The sequence below is a fragment of the Epargyreus clarus genome, unplaced genomic scaffold (genome assembly GCF_041222505.1).
Source record: "Epargyreus clarus isolate Ecla_fem2 unplaced genomic scaffold, WU_Ecla_fem_2.2 ptg000007l, whole genome shotgun sequence".
NCBI lineage: Eukaryota > Metazoa > Arthropoda > Insecta > Lepidoptera > Hesperiidae > Epargyreus > Epargyreus clarus.
The window spans coordinates 19,218,809-19,239,714 of record NW_027332215.1 but is presented as its reverse complement, the minus strand read 5'-3'; the positions used below and the strand labels follow the sequence as shown (position 1 = coordinate 19,239,714).

The 20,906-nt window shown below is 34.9% G+C and overlaps 1 protein-coding gene and 1 non-coding gene across 2 annotated transcripts in view; both read left to right on the top strand.

Annotated features, from left to right (window-relative positions):
* LOC140743600 (uncharacterized) overlaps nucleotides 1-20,906 on the top strand; it is a 235,745-nt gene that overhangs the window by 155,480 nt on the left and 59,359 nt on the right. The gene's annotated exons all lie outside the window — the stretch shown is intronic.
* TRNAP-CGG (transfer RNA proline (anticodon CGG)) lies at nucleotides 72-143 on the top strand. Its single transcript has one exon. It is a non-coding gene; the product is annotated as a tRNA-Pro (tRNA).

Genomic DNA, 20,906 nt, shown 5'->3' with positions numbered 1-20,906 from the left:
ACGACTAACTTTTCATTCCAATATTCCCGGTTGGCAGTATGTATATCCTTAATTTAGAGCAACCTTTACAGGGCTCGTTGGTCTAGAGGTATGATTCTCGCTTCGGGTGCGAGAGGTCCCGGGTTCGAATCCCGGACGAGCCCCTTCTTTTTTTTAAGAAACATTTAATATTATACATTTTTTAATAAATATATTACTATAAAATTCATTTTTCTAAGAATTTAATGGATATTAAGAAGTTTTCAATAGTGGGAAATCTACGCCCGTAGCACTGCTACGAACGTTATCGCGATACGTTTGCGAGGCAGTATTTTATTGCCATTCGGAGTTCTGAGCTATTTGTTTCGGGTACAAAGTATATGTATTCTACAAACTTGTATGATAAAATTGTATGTTTATGCAACCAGCTATATAAGAAAATATGATTGTCGTCACTTATTGTTGTGTTTAATTAATCCTATTTAGGGTTGATTACATATTTCCATAGGCGGCAGTAGCCACTAACCATCAGGTGGAATATTACATGAAAATAAAAAACATTTTTTTAAATATTTTGAAATTCTTTCTGCTGCACATTTTTTTATGAGAAATTCTGCTACACATTTTTTTTATGAGAAGGTCAAGCACCCTCTGAAGCGCGCTTAGCTCCGAGCTTTATTTCTATCTATTATTTTCTATTATGACTGACCTTTGGATTCAGCGCGGTCAGGTGTTATATAGTTGACCGCTAGTAGCTAAAAATTTTATGGGGGTTTCAAATAGAGAATTGGGTACTTGACAGTTATAACAATAAAATATGAAATATGTTGGATATGATAGCTTATAAGTAAACATAAATTATGCAGTATTTCGTTTATTTTTTAATATGTTCTAAGTATTTTAATTTTTAAAAAGAAATTTTCGATTTTTTATCTGTGGATTTTAAATCCCAAAACGGCGACAGTGCTGCCTCAAATGTCATGTGACGTCACTACATCGAAACCTGTCGATCACATCGAAACCTGAAGTATGTGTAACGTCGAAGTTTATTTCTATATTTTCAATGTGTTGACGTCACGCTACGAAATGACACTTGACCGCCTGTTTTGGCGTAACGTTCCGTTTACCGTAATAAAAATATGTTTTTTATTAATAAATAGCCCTTTTTCGAAAAAATGATCAATGAAAGGCATATATAATACGTATATGAATTCATTAAAACAGTTTCCCAAAAAGTGTCAAGTAGCCAATTGGCCCGTGATGAACACACGTATAAGGCAACCAACTTCTAATAGCATTTAATATTTTTTTCGAACATAACTCATTTTAAATATCAACTAGCTGTCACTGCTTCCGAAAACATTACTTCTTTCAGCATTCTCATAATAGTTTTTTAGTAAAATACGCTTGCAAATGCAAATTTAAGTGAAATATTTGAAACTTTTCCCACCGCATTTTTATGCCAATAAAATTCCGCAAAGTAAAATGACAAAGGGATTTCCAGAAGCTTGTAATTTCAAAGTGTTTGCAGTGGGTCTTTGCGGTGGGCTTAGCTCCGATCCGGTTAGTGCTAACGAGTTACAAGTGGCGACTAATGCACAGTTAGGTTACCGAAGTTGTTAGACTAAGCGTGGGTTGCAAAGAAAGCCCATTTTAGAGTTTGCGTTTAAGTTAAATGTAACAATAACTTGGACGGTAGCGATGGAATGTAACAATTCTGTGCACCAATTTATTTGTAGTTAATGTAATTTGTGTCGCTGGCAACACAATTTCTCGTTGTCTCGTCTTCTCGTCACAATTGTCACCTTATCAATGCGGAAATTGAGAAATGCGGAAGTTGACTAATACAATAACTTTAACCGATCAAAATCCAGCGGTTAATGTGTTAGTTACGACGGTAATGCAAGCCTTAACTAAAATGGTGTAACTAATTAATTTTTAAGCATGGATTTGTTGGTTAGTTAGGCTTTTGTAAATGTTAAAGTTACATAATGCAAGCCACCCTAAAGGTATCCTATAACCAAGTAACTTTAACGTTAATAAAAATAAAACCATCAAATCTACGGTTAAGCAATTCATGGTGTGCATTATTTTAGTTATGGTTAACATCATAGATGTATAACCTAGTTAACATGGCATAATTAACACTTAGCGTTAACCGGTCGCTTAAAATTATTGTTTTATGATAACTTTCGTATCCGTTGTCATATTATTGTTACATTTGACTTTAACGGGAACTGTAAACTAATCGTAGCCAATTATGCAACCCATCCAGACAATTTGCTTTTTAACTATTGTAACCGGGATGTAAATAGTAAAGTTAATATCCATTTAAAGTTGCCAATAACATGTTTAGAAATTGCTTCAGCTTTCAGCTTGTTTTTACAATCGATTTAATTCCTAAATGGACGAATATCTGATCCAAAATGTTGACAAAATCTAAATTTTAAACCAAAAAGGTTAAATATTGACATTACAGCGCACGTTGTATGTCAATCAATCAATCATAATTTCATACAATAATTTTAATACACTTAACCATTTCCATTTTTACAAATTACACTTAACACCTCGGTCTAATTGACGTTTGCCATACATTCCATAACAACTTATTACCAACGAGCTTTTGCCCGCGGCTTTGCTCGCGTTACGAAGTAATATTTTCATCCCGTATTTTATCCCCTTGGGGGTAGAATTGATCAAAATCCTTTCTTAGCGGATGCCTACGTCATAACATCTACCTGCATGTTACCGAATTTCAAGCCGAATTTCAGCCCGACCCGTCCAGTGGTTTGGGCTGTGAGTTGATAGATCACTATGTCAGTCATTCACCTTTGAGTTATATATATTTAGATAGGTATAAATTCGTTCATGAACTTTTCCTCCTCATGTCCATCTACTTTATAGTTTTCTTTGTACTAAACGAATGTTTAATAAAGTACAGTACAGAAACCATTCCTTTTGTTTCAAAAGTTCCCCGTTCGTCTCGCATGTGCACTCCATTTATCAATTAGTTTCAAGTGGAGACACTGTTAGGTTAAGCAATTCAGTTCGCAAGTTTCTAAGTACGCCGATCGAAGTTATGTGAGACGTTTGATTTAGCATTTAAATATTTATTTTTATTTTATTTGTGGTAGAACCCTTTGTGGTTCTACACCGGCGGCACCACCGCCACACCTATTTCTACCTAATAACAGCAGTGTTAGGTGCTGCTGTGTTCCGGTTTGAAGGGTGTGGTAAGGGAGACAGACTTTTCCGAGTTATTCCAGCTTAGTCCTCAGGGGTAGCAGCGCATCTGTGGCCCACCCCAGGTAGAAATATCTAAATCTACCTGGGGTTGATACGATTTACTATAAAATGCAAGAGATTGATTGATTGCAATTGATGATGCTTTGAAGCTGGCAATTAAAAGCACTATAGAATCATATTTTAAACCAAACAATATCCCTTAGTATAATGTTCATTATTATCCTAATACGAAAATAACCCGATGCTTATAATGTGCCGGCCGTAATTCACGGTCGATTTGCAATATGGGGGTTATTGGGTGTTGGCAAGGGGAAGGGCGGCCTTGACCCGGCGATTCTGGGACAAAAGCACCCCTAATGCGTACGACCGTCGGTTACTACAGCACTCGGTCTAATAAACTTTACCACCCTGTAATAAGCGTTTATATGTGGCTGCAAAATTCATGTTACCGTGAGATTTATTTATAATATAGAGTAGCAGACGAGCGTGCACTTCATCTGATGGTAAATGGCTACTGTCGCCCATAAACATCTGTAATCCACCCCAGATAAGATTAGGTTCGTGTCAAGTGAGTCACAGATGCGCCACTAGCTGAAGACTAAGCTAGAAAGCCTCGGAAAAAGTATATCTTACTAAACTTGTCTGTATTGCTGTTATAAGGCAGAAATAGACGTGGCGGTGTTGCCGAAGTCGAACCATGAAGGGATGTACCACCTTCAAAATACTACCTTCCTACAATAATAATGTATGTAGAAGTGTAGTAAGTATAGTAAAAATAAATTAATCGTGTGGAAATGTACGTTTCTGAGATATCATCTTAATGAAAGTAAAAGTAGAGAGTGGATCATATCTTTCTTATTCTGTGAGAAGACTAAAGCTCAGCAAAAAATTGAGGTTTTAATAAGATAATTCAAGAAAATTTCCATAATGAGACTTTATTACCTTCGTTAGTTTTATTTTAGAATTAGGTCTAGAATATCCCGCTAGATATAAACTTTTAAGTTAAAGTATTGTCATTTACATCTACTTACAGTGTGTCAGACGCGTGCGATTGCAGGCATAATAGTATTCTCCTTCGACCATTATTAATATTCAATCTATCCAATGTTTTGCTAACCAAATCGTGTCTACGATCGTTGGTAGATGAAAATCGCATAGATTATTAGTAACGGACGATAAATAAAGTAATTAATATTATATACAAAAAAAAATTGAGTGTGTGTGTGTGTCACAAATCATAACCCTTGTCTGGCGCATAAATATCCATTATTTATTTGTTCATTATTTTTACTACATTTAATCTATATTTACAAAATTAGGCTTGTAATAATGTTTTTGTTATGAAGCATTTTGTTGTATGTTAAAATCCAATCAAAGTGATGAGGGTTAATACGATTTACGTGAAATGTATTGAATCTTATGCGTCATACCGATAGCGCAAGCTTAAAATAATATTTGACGGAATTTTCCATAAAAGTATAAGGATCAAAGCTTACATGAGTTTTTATTTTAAAAAATCTAATTTCAGTTAGTCTTTTTAAAAATAAATGAACAAAAATTAAAAATATACATATATTTTTTCATTCTTATTCATTTATTTTTATTACTATTTGGTGTATCATAAAAAAGCTTTAAAAATATACCTATAGCCGACATTTTCCTGGTTTCAGTTGGAAGTGTACGTGGACACGACGATTGTTGGATGTCACAGTTTCTTACATTCAAATTTCGCCCGATATTTTTAATTATGCCTCTTCAGAAGCACACTCCTTCATATGCAAAGACAGGCATGGAAGGAAGTTGGCAACACGCCAAGTCCTCGCTCGAATTTTATGCCTCCACTTTATTCTGACATTCTCCCTCCCCTACAAATATCCACTCAAAAGACGAACAGGAGGGGCGTTAATGTGAAAAGAGGGGTCTTCTTTCTTTGGTCGCCTATCTCTACACAAGCTTTTGTTTTTATCATTAGAACTGTGCCAGTATTCCTGTTGTATGAACCTTTTCGATTGCTCGATATGGAGTACGCATTTTCGTAACTAACTGGGGCACTAAGTCCACAAATGGTATACATTTTTTACCTTAAATTTAAGTATACAAGTATAACTTAAGTATTAAGGTCGTATCTTAATGTGAATAATTTGGAAAGTGTCACTATAAAAGTGACATTTGAAGCTAAAATAAATGGGCAAGTTTTGATGTGAAACATCTATAGCCGCACGTAAAACCGATTTCTGGCGTGGCGACGCATGCCGACGCATGACGCTATACGATGGTATATATATACAGTCTATATGCTGTAGTGTGTACGGTGTGGCGACGCGTCGCCATGCGCAATCGACTGTGCGATATTCGTAAATTTTTGTATTTAATGAAAATAAATGTTTATTCAATAAATAGTCATCGTTATCTGGAAAAAAAACGTAATATTTTATTTTATCATTATGACATATTTAGTTCCTATCACAATATGTTCTTTTCTGCATATAACTTTTACAAAATAATGTCGATGTTTCTCACATCTGCCAGGCGTTCCGTGACGGCTCACATTTTTTTGGTTACTAGATTGAATGACGGATAAACATTTTCCAGGTGATAAATAGATTTGATACACTCTCAGACTGATGAAAATAGGGACTTTGATCAATTTCCTGGATCTAAATCTTCAGTGTTTTCCTACTCGTCTATTTATACTTAACGGTGGCGCCGAACTTTTGTTAGACGAACTTATAGGTACCTACACAAAAACATGTATTTTCATTTTGCTTAGACTCAATAAAATATTAGTAATTCATTATTTTTCGTAGTGATTTGTTAATGTTTTCCTTTTGAATTTTTTACACATTATAAATATCAAACGAGCAGGAAATATTTTTCATCTTTGAAATAGATCACAGATATGTCTTATATCCTTGATAACTCACTTGGAATCTTTTATATAAGTTACTTTAAAACAAAGCACTAACATTGTTGCTACAACAAAAACGGATGTACCAAAATGGTGCCGTAAGATTGATCCCAGAAGGAGTTCCATTAATAACATTTATTTTTCAAATAATTATGATTTCATTCTTTTGATCGCTTCAGGCCCTGAAAGGCTTAAAAACAACACCAATCGTGTGAACGTTACAATTGTTCAAAAAGTGCTATTTTCCACAATTCGCAGCAGGAAAAGTATTTTCAAATTCTTTAAATTGGCAAGAGACATACGCGCGTTTTAAGCCGATTATAGCCACACTCCACTATTTACAGCCGTCGCTTCCGTATCCTGTGAAAACATTTTTTTGAGAGGACAGAAAACTACGAACGGAGATTGGTACATTTGCAGCCTTTTAGGTACAATCACTGCAAGTGGGACTTGACTTTTGTTGACGTCTTTATAAAATACTAGCTGACCCGGCAAACTTTTGTACCGCCTCAAAATCTATTTATCAAATATATTTCATATAAAATATAGCCTATGTTACTCGTGGATAATGTAGCTTTCGAATGGTGAAAGAATTTTTAAAATCGGCCCAGTAGTTTTTGAGCTTATTCATTACAATCAAGCAAACAAATAAAGTTTTCCTCTTTTTAATATTAGTATAGATTTACCCTTAACGGTCTTTTAGAAATGTATCTCACTCCTTATGAAAAATATTGTCTTCATTAAAAATAAAATGACTGATGAAGCGACGGCTAACCTAAGTGTAGCCACAATTCAACTACTTTTCGCATCGACGATTCGTGTTTTGGTGATTGTATCAATGTTGCATCACGTTTTGGCGCTTTGAATCGCACAGTTGCGGAGTCGGAAACGTTTTGCAAACATCATTGATGCTGCATTGCTTATTCTTCGCATTAAGTCTCTGGTGCGCCTTATGTAGCTGCGACTGGCGTTTAAACGTGTTTAGGATGTAGCGTTCGATCGTTCTAGCTCCCGAAAAGCAGCTAATTTGTGGACCGACGATAATAAAAGTTGTATATCTGCTCGGACCTTTACAGTACCAATGAGATGTCTTGAAGAAAGCTTCAAATCTCGCTAAGAGAAATTTTACTTTAAAATATATTCATAAAGCACCAAGGGTTAATGTAACTTCTATAAATAAAAATGAGAACTTCCTTGAGGTTCGTTAAATAAAATATATTTTCTCCCGTGCAACTGTTTCGCTGAAGCTATACAAGACATTAATTAATCAACTTACCTGTAATTAGTCAGCAACTTTTCTTTCACAGCGTTCTCCGTATCCCGGCAATCCGGCTTTAGAAATAACTGGAAAAATATAAACTTAGTTTAGTTTTTTTATTGCTATTCTTATAAATACGTTTTAAAATTGTTCTAATAACTGATTATTCTACAATATTGGATATGGTTTATTATTATATTGAAATGTTGTTTTCTTGGACCGTAATAGGTAGGTAGATATTTCAAATGTTCACAATGGATATACTTCTATGGCTGCTATGATAACAAATACTAAAAATAAAAATAATGAAAATTTCTTAGTACGAAATCCTCCGTGTTCGACACGCACTACGCCAATCTTTCTCCATGTTTTCATAAACAATTATTTTAATATCGCTATTGTATATGAACATCGAATATAAATGTTACTCCACGAGAAACGTTGAAATTCATACCTGACTAGTAATTACAACGTTCATTTAAAATATTCCAATGGTTGGAAACATGTAAAATAATTAATTATTTCAAGTATTATTTCAGTTTATCTCTACAAACATAATTTGAATAATTTAGGATATTATTACATTCTACTTGAATTCATTCATTCTTTACGGCCCTCGACGGAAATGGAATTTCAAAATTTAATAATACTTAAATAAATTTAACAGACATTATTTTTATTGCTATAAGTTGTTTTTTTATTGCTATATGTTTCTGGAGCAAGACTACGTTTAGAAATCCTGTCTATATAATCCATTTTTTTATTAGAAGTAGCAATCAGCGTAATCATTGAAAAACAATGGCAATACAAGCTCTTTATGTTACTTAAAAGATTTCGTAAACAGTTTTACTCACAATAAGCATATTTTTGACGCTTTATTATATCCGCGGATTTGTAGGGCTTCCATCCTCAAAACAACGTGATTAAGAAATGTCTGCCTTAACTTTCGTGTTTCTTACGCATTTGTTCTTAAGAAACCTTGTTAAGAAAGCAGCAAACAAAATCACAATAGAATTTGTGTTTTGAAAGAACAACAGCCGGCCGAACATTTACATAAAATATTAATTATCGCTGTTACTAACTGTATATACGTAGTTAGTTAAGGAGTTTTTCACGCGGGTTTGAGATCTAGTGTGTATGTGTATCACCTTTATTATATTGTTACATAGACAATTTGGTCACTTTTCCTGTCGTGCGGTATTCTCGGACTCGCGCCACTTGCATTTTATCGTTTCATGCGCTCACAGACACGGGCTGCGATGTAACCGCATCGAGTTATTTTACGTATGCTTGTGTCGCGCATACGGGCGTAAACACGCGCGATTCTATAGGGGTGTTTACGCACGCGTGTTTGAACACGCGCGATAAGAAACGTGCCCTTTTCGTATAACAAGGGTCGCAAAAAGATTACAGTAGTTTATTTAGTAATAATTAATGAAATAATTCAATTAAGCAATGTATTTAAATTAACATTTATGCTATTCAAGTCGTCAATGTTAAAAGCCTTGCTTTAAAAATCCACGATTAGAGTGACTTGAAACAGAATACAATAGACGGAATCCTCAACAGTTTATCCGTTAAGTCGTTTCCCCATACAACGGATACCTCTCCTTCGCTAAGCCTTTTAACAAAAGACTCCACAACGAGAGGACAAGATAAAGGGCAACGTGAGTGCAGTAAGTACTTGTTTGCAAAGTCGGGAGGTTTAAACTGGCTTTTTAGATAACGCAAAATAAGCAATAAAATAACAATACATCGCTCTTATATAAACTGTTTGTTGTGTTTAGTAGCTTATGCAGTCATGTAATGTCCAATTACTTAAATAAATATTTAAGTTATACTTATAGGCCCTAGATTGTTTGATTGATTGAAAAAAAACTTGTGTCATCTTTAAACACCTTTGCTTATTATAAACTAAGCGCAATGCAATATTATACAATGTACAGTCTTTATAGATGAAAATTATTGTCTCCATTATTTTCTGTTTCGAACATAACAGTTCTGAGGTCCATACAGACAAGCGATCAATGTAAAGTTGGCAACGATATGAAAACAATAGGGACAAGACAAGTGTTACTTGTATCGTGGCTTACCAAGCTTCAGAATGAGATAGTCGGACATTACTTACATTTAACGGGAGGCATTAATAATAGACAAAGTATTTTATTTAGTATTTTAATAACTTCTTTATTACCAGAATTTCATTAAATATAAACATTATGTTACAAACAGAAATAATACCTTCCGCTCTCAACTACATTACTAATAAGTTTCCATTGTTATAATAACATACTAATATACCAATAATAAATTTCTGCTAACTTATGAAAATGTATATACGGTAAAAGCCTACGTAAAGGCTAAGTTACGCAAATGTTATTTAAAGACAAGGTTCAACATTAAAATTAGAAAATAATTAAGGTATTAATTAGGGAAATTCAGGGACAGGCTACATTTTAGTCACAACTTAAATAAACAAGCGTTTATTTAGGTTAGGTTCATTATTTAACGAAATAAAAAACGAGTGTTTATTTAAAAGCCTACGCTTTTAAATAAACAGCCTAAAAGCCTTCGCAGAATAAAAGCCTACGCTTTTAAATAAACACTCGTTTTTTATTTCGTTAAATAATGAACCGTTCATGTGGTAAAACCATTGTTGTCCCATTGCTGGACACAGGTCTTCTCTTATAGGATGAGGTTCTGGGCGATAGTCCACTGCGCTGGTCAAGTGCGAATCGATAGACTTGATACACATTTCAGAACTGTTTTAACCGACTTCGAAAAAGGAGGAGATTTCTCAATTCGACGGTATATATGTTTTTTTTTTCTAAGAACTAAACAGACAAAACTTTCATAATTCAGAATCAAATCCCAGAAATTCAAATCCCAGAAGGGATTCGAACCTCGAAATCCCCGATCACTATGTTTTCAATGGGGTTTCATTCAACGAAATAAGTTTGTAATAAACTGTTTAAATATATGTGTATATCCATTATTTGAAGTACGTACTTAAATTATAATAGAAAAGTAACTAACTTCTAAGTGGAAAACTAACATTTACTATTTAACGATATAAACGTTGAATTTTACCTTCACGTAGGTAATTCAATAAGTTGTCTACATTTAACTCAATTTTTATGGAAGAAAACTGTAACTTATAAGAGACTTGAACGTTTGCCTCAATGAGTGCGCACCTTAGCGATTTATTTTTCTCAAGAACATCTTTTGAGAAAAATACGAGTAAAATTTTAAATTGCCAGGTGTGTTACAGGATGAGGCATGATATGTGAGTTACATTCTCATAAACTCACGATCTTAATATTATTACACGCTTTATATTAGCTTCACTTGTATGTTTGTCAGTGAGTCACTCCGTTTTTCAGTAGAAAGATATCAACATACATCCTTATAATTATGACGCTTTGTGGATGCTTAATGTGAACAACAGAATAAATAAAATAATAAATAATTAAAGAAACTAAAGAAATCGCTTTTATAAGAAATTTAACTAAAAAATATAAAATAAACTTAGAAAGGTTTTAATGAAAAATTGTATTAACAACAAAAAAAGATTTATTTAATTGTAAAAAAGCATGGGGTGCTTTTGAAAATATCAAAGTGTTGGTCCTTCTGCTCATGTCTGTCAGTAAAATATTTATAACTACCGAGAGTGTGCTAAACTAAAAATAAATAATAATAAAAAGATTTATTATTCCGTAAGGTTAAAGATTCAAACGAGCTTGCAATCGACTTGGTTTTCAGTACCTGCAGATGAGATAAGAATCCCACTAGAGGTTCAGGACAGAGAACCGACGCTGACGATAAGTAAGTCTCCCTTACCAAACCCTTCAAACCGAAACACAGCAGAGCTCAACACTGCTGTTCTTAGGCATTAACAGTATTAGGCTCAAGTATGTGGTGGTGACGTACGCCTGACGCGCAAAAGGTTCCGGGTTCTATCCCCGGACAGCCAGACATCTGAATTATGGGTGTAGATAACTGTTCTGGGTCTGGGTGTGTTATGCATTCGTCTTTGCATGGGACCATGGACCCCACGACGCGGAATCCTAGTATACAGCTGTGAGTGTTGATAGGGTCTTTTTGTCTTTTTTTTGTACTATCTTCCACGTAAAGATAGAGTGGCAGTACAGACTAAAATTAGAATTAGGTATGTAAATGTGTGCTATTCATATGCGCATCCTCCGAAGCGTAGGACACACTAATAATAAAGTTCCAGACAGCAACCTGTTAACGTTCTAGTTCATAGAGTTAAGCTCTATAATAAGCTTTGGGGAGCTTTCAATATAGCGGCAAATGTAAATGGTGATATATTTTGTCGAGTGACAATTTAGCGACGGTAATGGCTTCCTAAGAGACGTGCTGCTTTTGGCATCGGCGATTTGCATTTTGGCGATTTAATCGATGCTACGTCACATTTTAGTAACCTACATTCAATCGTGGTATCGGAAAATCGTTTTAGCCACTACCACGTTAAGCTACATGGCGTTTGCGTTCAGTTGGTACCACGAACGTTCAAAAGTAACTACGCGCAGATACGCGTGCGGGGTAGCAATTGAGTACCTGATGGTATGTGGCTACTGTCGTCCATGGACGTCTGTAATCAACCCCAGATAGGATTAGATATTCCCACCTGAGGTTGGCCACAGCGCCCCTACTCCTGAGGACTAAGCTGGAATGCCTCGGAAAAGTACGTCTCCCTTACCACACCCTTTAAACTAGAACACAGCAGCGCCTAACACTGCTGTTATAAGGCAGAAATAGGTGTGGCGGTGGTCGGAGTCGAACCACAAAGGGTTCTACCACCTTCGAACACCCCGGCTAAGCCACCGATGCCCGGTGCTAAACGGAGATCACCTACCTGCTAAGTTATTTGCGGTGCTTCAAAACTAAGAATGTTGCGTTATAATTATTAAATAACTTTGTAAAAACTATTTGAACGTGCAATTTTCTATTAAATAACTTTGCAAAAACTATTTGAACATGCAATACGTACAACGAACTTGCGAATCCTCCATATTGACATCTCTAACGAAAAGCGCACCGGAACCTAACTGTCTACATGACAGCTAGTGCTGGGGCATTAACAGTAGTGATGTGTCTAACATAATATAGAAACGCAAGAGCTGCTTCGTGTAAAATCCGAAATTTAACTATGTCGTACATTTTTACTTTTTTATTATATGTACTCAAAATTGTTTGTACATGGTAACAGCAAGGGAAATTCTAGAAGTCAAGTGCTTTGAACGTAGAAAACGTTATTTATTTCTATTGTAATACCTAAACCAAATACAATATTAAAATGAATAAATACGACTTCATTCTGCACTTAAACAAATACAAGCGAAGTAAAAATATGTCTTCTTAATGAATTATAAATGTACGCGGAAAATAAGGTTAAGCAAAAATGTGTAACATTGAGACCGTCATATCTTTAAAAGTACATTATAATATATGCAAGGATACGGAGTACCGTTGGTACGAGTATATTTATAATGCGTCCGAAATATTCTCCAGGATAACAACCAGAGTAACCATGTATAATAAAATATTTATATAATTTGTAAAGCATTGTTTAAGCATATAAAATGTATACCAATTAAAATTAAACAAAAAAATCCTAAATACATAGAGAAAAGAAACTTCACATGAAAAATTGTAAAAGAGTCAGTCGAGATCTTAGAGATTATTCATTTTTTAAGAAATAATGATAAGAGACAAAAGTGTTAATTAATTATTAAGAAGTTTGGCCAGGGTTGAACCCGGAATTCTCTGCAAGTCAGACCGGTATGCCGCTCTGCCACATGGGTCGATTTATAAACATTCCTTCACTTATCCTTAAAAACAGTATCAGTGTAAAAAGATGAATATAAAATATTGATTTGAAAATATTTCTACGTATGTTAAGATCATTTTAATCCAAGATTTATTTTATTTATTGTTTTATATTCCTTTGTTAAATCCATCCAGAGCTCGATAACAGCTTATTGTCTTAATGTCATTGGTCTCGCAAACATCTCAAATCGGTCTGACGCATTACACGTATAATGTTTGTTCCTGTCGATTCTATACCCATTAGTATATCTGATACGTATTAGTTTCCTGATGCTTAGAACTATAATTGTCTCATAATAATAGGTATCTGTTATAGCTGGATATATAGCTGGAAGGGACACCTGAGATGTGGATTATTAACTTGATTGACACCGGGATATTGGTATTCCTAATGCACAGTGCACACATGGAACACGTCGAAATGATAAGTCTGTCTTAACACAATCTTAAACATTTTTTAAACTACAACCAGAAACACTATAGTACTATAGTGGTACTGTAGGGAAGATAGATTTTAGACACACTGATCATATGCATTCTCGATACTACGACGTAATAAATAGCCCTGGTTTTAAAGGAACATTTGAATTGTCGATAATGATGGTGATAGCTAAGCCGATAACAAAAAAAATAATAATAACCTTGAGGTTTGAGAATTAAAAAATCTGCTTATGATTCTATATGGTTTTATACTTTCGTTGTGTTTGAAAATGTAGAATTCGAATTTGATATTTTCGGTATTTATTCAAACGTAACGGAATTCGTGCTAGAAACCCAGGGGGATGGGGATTTCGTATGCATTTGACGGGGTAGTGAAATTATAACTGGTTCCAATAGTTTACACAGTCAAATACACACAGGAAATAGCACGCAGTGATGAGTAAAGGTCATTGTATCCAGAAGTCGTTAACCTACATTGAAATCATGTGTGAATATTTCGTTCATAGTCGGAGTCATATTTTTTTAAAGATTGAAGTAGCGAACTGCAAGTGATGAAATTTGCCGCCCATGGATTTATGTGACCATCTCCATATAGGTGAAGCCACTATTGAGAACTAGGGTGGTCGACTTATAATTTTGTAATCAATTGGCATCCACACACTTCCACAGAATATCAAATGTGCTTCACACGAAATATGAGTGTGGCGATGGTAACGCACCGGTGGAATCATATTGGCTCTACCTTCATTTAGACCCGTTTGCTACATCAAATATAAGAGTACCTTCATATATTACTCCACTCAATATGTAAGATTGCAATACGTTATGCAACTTAGTAAAACGAAATATTGCGCGCAAAAGCAATATATCTGTCCAAAATATGTTACGTTACGATTCAATTCCAAGGATTGATAAATCGCTCAATATATTACGAGCAACTTTAAGCGTTCAAATCCGATATGAATAGGTACCTCTGGCAATAATAACAAATAATTCTATGGTGGAAATTCGTTTCTGGCGCGGAGCCAAGTTCACCTGCGAAACGTGGACGGCAAGTGCCGACGTGCCGGTCAAATATGGAAATTGCGGAATTTTCCTACAACGGAAACAACGTTGTACGGACAGTGGTTAGTCCGAATAATGCCACAAAGGATTAATTGAGACAAGGAGCCACTTTACCGGTATAGTGCAGGTAAATGTTATTAGTCAAATCAACTTTGGAAATATAATATGTATTTAAAATAGGAATATTTCGGAATTCCCGATCGAGTCCCAGGCACATACTGATTTTTCGATTTTTAAATAGAGGTAGCAAACTATAGTCCGCGTGAAACTGCTAGTCGGCTCTGAATATAGAAATGAATTGCGTCGCCATACGCCAACTACACATGCTCGCAACAACTTCAGAGCGGACTAGCAGAAGCAGTAGCAGCAGACTCTTCAGACCTTTAAGATTGCTGTTACTAGGCAGAAACAGTAGTGGTGCACGTCAATCGATAAGTTTTTAAAATTTTAAATATTCACTTGTAAAATATACTCACTATTATAATGAAACAATATTGTGGATATTATATTCAAGAGAAAATACCTTTGTCGTTCAGCTGAAAACTGGGTCAAATGACAGAATTTTCATAACAAAAAGCCCTCAAACGACAATATCATATTTTTGTAGCTCGATCTCTATATGATGGAACTTTACAGCAAACTTGGTTAGGACCGATATCGTTGAACCAAATTCAGCTGTGAAAATTTGCAAGCCAAAGGGAAAAGGATTCTTTTACGAAAACAGGTTTCACTTGTTTAAAGTGCTTGTGACTCGTAAACTGTGTACAGGTGAGAGTGATTCAAACGCCAACAGAGAATTAAGGTTTTTACGGCGTAACTATATTTAAGTGTTTTAGTTAAATAAGCATTCTATGTAAAAGTGACGGTAATGGTTAGTGGTGTGATTTGTACCTAATAATAGACGCTTATATGTGTGGGCGTAGAGAGCGTTTACACCAAAGCGGATGATCAGACGATGCTTGATACTTTTCTATTGATATTCAATTTTCATTCATACTGAATCGACAGTCCGCCGTTAGTCTGGTCTGCTAAGCGTATCTTATTAGTATAGTATCGTTCATAGGTAGGTTCTCAGGTTCACAGGTATTCTCCGTTCATATCAGGATTCACAGGTAACTGTACGCGCTAGATTGCACGCGCGCTTAGGGCGCTGTTCCTGTTACGCACGTTTACAATGCGCGTACAATACTCACACATGACGATTTGTGAGTATACTCGTATATAGGACGTTGACAAGTGCGGAGTTTAATCTTTTCGCCGTGAGCGTGTGCGTAGGCGTATAAAGTAGGATTCAAGGGCGGGCGAGCGAAACACGCGCATCAAAAAAAACGCCACTCGTAAAAGTTTTAGACTCGACGTCCAGACACGTGTGCGATGTTAGAAATAGCCTCCGATTATATTTGATGTTAAACAAAACATCCTTATGAAACCTACATGCCTGAATCTTACTAAAGTCTTGCTAATGAAATTTCTTGTACAATTCTTATTAGGTATTCTTAATATAACGTTTTTTAGCCCAAGCAATTTAGGTACCGTTTTCTGAGGATCGTAAGGAAAGTGAAAACAACTTTCTAATTAAATATTTTAGTTAATTAGGATCAATTTTTTCTCCGGGTAAACATGAGAGGATAGAAATCATTCTATAGTTTATACTGTAAACTATTAAAAAAGTAAAAATAATACAGCTTATTTTATTTATATTTTAAGTTTGTTTCATGCATAAAATTGCAGCTGTCGCATTAAACTTGATTGTCGATAAATACACAGAGATAAAAACATTATGTAAAGTTGTGGAAAAGCTGCATTTATACAGTTAATGGAAAGGAATTCACTTAACGCTAAGTTGCCTGCGGTATATTCATTATGATGCTATGATTAATTGAGTTCTAACGAGCCTGGATTCCGAAATCTACTTAATCTGCTGTAGCAATAATTAAAATTAAACCGATATGCTTATTGTCTAAATATTTTCATACTATATTTATGTTTTCTGAATAATTTGATCACTTATAATTTATATTTAGGTACGAGTACTAAGTGCCATTTAAAAAAACTAAAAAAAAACAATTGCGATACGGACTCTCACACGATGATTATGTACCGACATTCTCTATATTTTTATCATAGGAGCTACAAAATCAAATCAATAGAAAATCTAAAACGTCTATCTATTAAGATTCAATAGATAAACCGAAAATCCTCGAAAATTACAGATTTCCTGCACGATCTTTCGTTTTAGAACTCGTTATAGCATATATTGTAAGAAAAGTCAAGTGTCTATTACGGTTCAAGAGATAGAGTGACAGACGGACAGACAGCAAGGGCTTAATAATAGCGTCCCATGTTAGGGTAAAGGACCCATGACATATCAAATAGATAGTGGTTTTCGAAGAAATTGAATTTACATTAACCATGATTAATGTTACATTTTTTTATTATATAGGAATAGCAAACGAGCATGCAGTCCACCATATTGCAAGTGGCTACTGTCGCTCATGGAAATCTGTAATCAACCCCAGTTAAGAAACCTATCTAAATGCGGCTAAAGTGTTTTGCGGTCATTAAGAACTAGTAGGAACGCACCGGACAAGTATGTCTTTCTTATCACACCCACACCAGAAAAACGTGTAGTAACGTGTATCTGCCTCAACAGGATAAACCTACCTTATTTTACCCCAACAGTATGATATAAGTTTTCTAAATAGGAAAACTGAAATCTCTGGATATCCCAACTCAGGGTACTCGCGTGCGAAGATTGTACATAATAAATAACATTCAATTTAAAGCTGAAGTAGATACCCTGTATTAAGAATTACACAACCTTTCATATTTCTCTACTAAGCTTCCTTCCTTTTGGTTGAATTCTTTAAATGAAGCTCCTTTTAAGAGTAAAACTGTGTCCTAATTACGGATTCCAGAGGAAATAAATCCCAATGTTCAGTGTAGAAATGGACGTAATATCTTTTATTTTAAGAGCTTGCAATGCTTACTAATAATGCGATTACCTTTTTATGTTGAAAATTATTTAAATTGAAGTGGCTTCGGATTATTTCAAATAAACTGTCAGTTTCGAATGTTTAGTCCATTAACCCATTGCTGGGGTCCCCTCTTTCAAAGTTGGAGGGATATAAGCAACTGGATTCATACGGATTTAGTCTTAATATTACGGTAAGGGAGACATTTCCGAGGCCATCCAGCTTAGTCTTCAGGGGTAGCGGCGCATATTTAGCCGTCCTCAGGTAGGAATATCCTCCACAATACTGTCTGGGGTTGTGTACGTATTCATGGGCGGCAGTAGCCACTTACCATCAGGTGGGCTATATGCTTGTCTGCTCCTCCTATAAAATAAAAAAAGACTTTCTTAAGAATTTTTTCAATGAATGATTTTAAGATTTTTGTCCTACCTACCTACCTACCTATCTACTTTTTGCCCTAGCAGTAAGCAGCCCAACTGTGATAAAATAAAAAAATGTACGGAGCCTTTTGACATAAACCGAAGTAGATTTAGGTTTTAGAAAATTTATAAATTTTAAAACATGTTTGAATTTAGAAAGTATTGGAAATGAATTATAACTTGTATTTAGTTTAGAGTTTATGCTAAACAACTTTAAAAGACGTTATAACAGACATTTTAATATTTGTAAAGTTTGACGCTATTACCTTAAAAAGGTCTACGTAACGTTTTGAAGGTGGTAGAACCCGTTGTAGTTGGACTCTGGACCCACCACTGCCACACGTATTTCCGCCAAAAGCAGCATTAAGTGTTGCTGTGTTCCGCTTTGCCCATACATTTCCAATCAGCGCCCCTAGCGGACTATATCAGAACTGATTCGAAATGTATGGGAAATACGTAAAGAAAACAAAAACAGTTATTTTTGTAAAAACGTAAACCTCATACTAAGGGTACAGTACTGCCCATGCACAAATAGTGACATCTAAAACCGGATATGCGTCGTACCCTTGAGGTCTAAATTGGACACTTGATTCATGGTCGTACGTCAGACAGCTTGAAATTGAATACAGCCGTGGTAAGTGCCATTATAAAGCAGACATGCGAACCACAGGGATTTCCAATATGATTAAACTGATCATTTTTAGTAGATATACTTCTTTTGGACCGTTTCCGAAATTGAGTGCTTTTTATCAAATCCACAGATAAGATCAAAATAAAGGATACGATGCGTAATGTTAACTTTAAAATGGAACGCTTATATGTAGAAAAAATTGAGTAAAAAATTCCTATCGTACATAATATTATTAAGTTTTAATTTCCTACCAAGTGAATATAAACGGAACAGTTTATTGCACGACTCATGATGCGAAGCATCAGAGAGTGCTTTACGATCGAAAAATTTATCGCTTCATTTTGGCGGCTATTTTTATTATTATAGCCTTGATAGTTCACGGAATCAAGATATTTTGCATACTATTGTCGAGATAATTTAATGGAGATTAATTCCATACTTTTTAAAAATTGATTTACTGCAATAGAATTGGAAAAAAACACCAAAATAGGTCAAAAAATTTTCCTGTCCGTCATGTGTGAAACCTGAAAACACTGTAACTTGTGAAAAAATCCATCATTTGAGTTAAAAAATTTTTTAAAAAATTCTAATCGACGATTGTAGGTCACTGAATGCGAATGATTAATTAATTCAGTGTCGTTTAATTGCAATTAATAAAAAACGAAAACTACAAGACTGTATATCTATAGATATTATGTACATTTATTCCACCAGGGGCGCTTGTGCAGTACCTTCTTCTTACTACAGCTGTTTTTTCGGCAATTAATTTTGAACGACTTAAGTTTTTTTTTTTTTTTTTTTATTTCATAATTAAATGAGCATTATGAGTCGTGCACTTTTGGATTTTCCAAACTTTTTGTTCTTTTACGTTTAGATGGCAAGTTTTAAATCGCAAGTGATGTTTTTAAATATGTGAAGAGCTCTTGGTATGACTTTTTCAACATTAACTAACTATTAAAGTTGAGATTTTTCTTTTGTGAAAATTTTCATGTGGTAGTACTGCGTAGCTTAAAAGTTTGATTAAGCTTTTTCTAAAACAAAAATTAAAACTTCAGGGAGCCGAATTGTTCTTGGGGACACTAGAAGAAAATGACCGAAAGTGAACATTCCGTTCAAAACGGGACATATTGTCAGTTTAAGATTAATCTCAAAACGGCGTGACGTCGCTTATGAAAGCTGACACCCACCTGAAAAAATTCTGTAGTCATTTTTAAATATCAATAAACGTTACTCACGCATGCTCGTTTTTGCCGACGTAAACGAGTAATTTATCAAACTTTCCACATCCACGCATTACCTGACGCCTCTGAAACCGTCGCGTCGGTCACACCTAACCTTTCTATGATAAATGTTCGTAGATGTAAGATGTAGGCGTAACTTTGTTAACAATGTTCATACCTTGTACTAGTTACCCAGCTCATGCATTGCAAATTTTGCAGTAAACGGCGAAACGACCCCTGCTCACCATGTCGCTGTCGAGACAAGTCTTTGTGTGGTCGACGTGTCGCCTCGTACGAACCACTACCCTGGTGTTTGCATCGCCATTACACTGAGCTCTTTGAACAAACTGTGCAACTTAAATAACAGGGTAAATGTATGGAGATGGCCTCGTTTGTTCCTCTTGTGCGCGTTTACTTTGAGGTCATGCGCTAGCGACACTGCACAAGATGGTGCCAGTTAAGTTTGATGGCCGATTTCTCAACCCATTTATTCAAATTTTTCACCCGGGATTACAGTCGCATTTCAAACATAAACCAAATGTTTTAAAACATATAATTCCGACAAAATATTAAAACAAAAACAGTTTAACATATATTGTTTATGTATAAACTAACTCTCTTATAAACTGGATCAATCTGAATTTATATTCATAACATGACACTCGTAGATACTTGTGCGCTAAATTATTTTGTAATGTAATAAATTATATGTTAATATATCGCAAAATTAAGTCCTATTGAAGTTAATTTTCTATATTAAGTGTAATAAATCCTTCAATATGAGTTATATTAACGATAATTTTGATATTAGAGTATGAAGTTGAACGTCGAATGATTTATTATTTGATAAATCCACAGACCTGTACAAAACAAATACAGGTCTCTGGATAAATCACGATCGTTCAATG